Raw genomic sequence first — 2,500 nt, 5'->3', positions numbered from 1 at the left:
TTTACAGCACCACCGTGACAAGTTCATCTTAAACATTCGCACATTTACAGTGTCTTAATACCTTTCTTTTAATGTTGTAGCACAATGCCACTGTTTATATCTGTATTTGTGTTTGTATTTAAACCAAAGTGGGCGTGGTCTTTACAGGAAGTGTGTACTGGAAAACACAGAAAAAGTGTAGCTTTTTCATTCACAATTTATAACAAATTTGCAGAACATGACTCACTGAACTGTTATTTACAGTTGATGAAAATATCTGCCTCGTAAGCTCTGATCTGATTTACTGCAGAGTTTTTGGGTTTGTTGCGTTCAGAAAGTTCTGGAAAAGTTCTACAGCAGATTCAGATTCTAAAGCGAAGTCAGAATAAAGTCTGTTAAGCAGCTTCACCCGACTGTATGATTTCTAAGAAGATCAATCCTTTAATAACGATGACAAACACAATGAATATTTTTTAAATGAACTAAATCGCTCTTTTTTGTGCGCAGTGTGTGTTCTGCGTGAGCGATACGGAGCGACGACTCGATAAATAAATCAGAAATGCGCATGCTCCACAGTTAACTTGTCTTTCCTACGCTAAAAAATGACAGAGAAAAGGTGGAAGAATGTTTGTGCCGTGTGCAGCGCTCGGACTTTTTGGGTTTGTTTCAGTTCTTTTTGTGCGGTTTTGAGTTGCGTTGGAGTTGGAGTGGGAAGTTCGCTGAAATCTGGCAACCTGCCTGCAAACTTTACACTCACGCATTTCAAACTCTGCAGGAAAGTCAAAACTTCACACTCAGGAAGTTTCTTTTGTTTTGTTTTGTTCTGTGGGATCCCAGGTACGATACACACACCTGGTCTCAACCTGAAGCTTTCTGGAGCTTTCAAACAAACACACAAACACACAAACGCACAATTAAAGTGTGTCTCTTATCTGTATCTGTTAATTCTGAATAAAGTATTCACGGTTTATTACTTCTCTACTTTCTATCTTTGTATTTTCATGTAGAATAAGTCATTAAAAACTCAAATATAAACTCAAAATAATTATATAAACAAACATTTAAGACTTTCTTCCCTTAAACACACGTTTGTAAAGTCAGACACCTCACTTCCAGGTTTGTTTGGAGAAATCAGATATCTAAAAACTTATAATATAATATAATATAATATAATATAATATAATATAATATAATATAATATAATATAATATAATATAATATAATATAATATAATATAATATAATGTCTGTCATTTGTCTGATGCTGCGTTCATGACAACTGGGAACTCGGAACTGGAAATAAAAGGAATCCTGACTGTAAGCTGTCTATAAACCTGGAATTAAAGTGTTGTTTGGTTATTGATTCATTGATTTTTAAACTGGTTTTAATAATTGGCTGTTAATAGCGCTGAAAATGACATGAAAGAGCAGTTTATTTTAAACTAAAAGAAAACCTGCGGAAAGCGAATTCGCATTTTAATGATCGAAGTATCACCCAGTATCTGGAGAATTCGAATATAAAGAGAAAGTTAAAGAAATGCTTAAAAACAGGCTGTTAATTCTCGTCCGTACCTTTCAGCGAGCGCCGCCATGTTGGAGCGACGTCACAGAATCGCAGCTCTGAGAAGTCTCGAAAACATAATATGCATGCACTGACTAGCGCAATTAGCAAAAATTAGCACCTGTTTTAGCCTCCGTGACGTGGCTGCTAATCTGTGAACTGTCACGTTTATTAAACGTAGAACGCTAATCACTAATTATCCATTAGCTACGTTATTAGCTGAGCACTGAATAAACTGCGTTATTGGAAAGTTACAAAATGTCTGAAATAACAGAGTGATATAATTATACAATATATTCACACTAATGTTTTACACAAAATCAAAACACAACACGCTAGTGATTAGCCTGACTTTAGCTGCACTGACAGACGTGATGTCTGCTGTTGATTGTTTTCATAATTAAAGTGTTTTTATGATATTAAAAAGATCAGGTTAGCGTAACGCTATCAGGCTGCAATGAGATGAGAATCCTCTGCGGTTATTCATCGTGTGTGAGAAATGTCAAGCTCAGCAGGAAGGGGATGGATTTCTGACTGCGTGGCTCGAGTTCACAGCCAGAGACTAAACTCTGCGTTTCTAAAAACCATTCAGTAAAATAAAGAGAGTAAAGATGTAGAATACGGCGCGAGCTCAGGGGTCACGTCTCGCTGAATCACTCGGCTGAATATTTATTGTAATGAGGTCAGAAATACGGAGCGAGATTTTAGACCCTCAGCCTCCTGATGTGAAAATCAATAACGGTGAAGTATTTTCAGAACAGGTATTTAACATGATGTTCAAATAAACATCGTCTGTCTCCGTTTGTGCTTTATTTTAAAGTTTGTCTTCAGAAAATAATAGAACAACAAAATACATCAAGACGTTTAATGAAAAAAAGCATCGATTTCTGTAGCGTTCAGAAGAGAAGGTGTTGATTAATTCTCTAGAGCAGCAGCTCTGACAGTAGCGCAGGTTTATATT

The 2,500-nt window shown here is 36.2% G+C and overlaps 1 protein-coding gene across 1 annotated transcript in view; it reads left to right on the top strand.

Moving 5' to 3' along the window:
* The window catches only part of LOC113524963 (netrin-G1), a 25,255-nt gene that overhangs the window by 15,191 nt on the left and 7,564 nt on the right, over window positions 1–2,500 (top strand). The gene's annotated exons all lie outside the window — the stretch shown is intronic.

The sequence above is a fragment of the Pangasianodon hypophthalmus genome, chromosome 21, assembly GCF_027358585.1.
Source record: "Pangasianodon hypophthalmus isolate fPanHyp1 chromosome 21, fPanHyp1.pri, whole genome shotgun sequence".
NCBI lineage: Eukaryota > Metazoa > Chordata > Actinopteri > Siluriformes > Pangasiidae > Pangasianodon > Pangasianodon hypophthalmus.
Note: the sequence above shows the minus strand (reverse complement) of the source record. Positions and strands in the feature narration are given on the sequence as shown.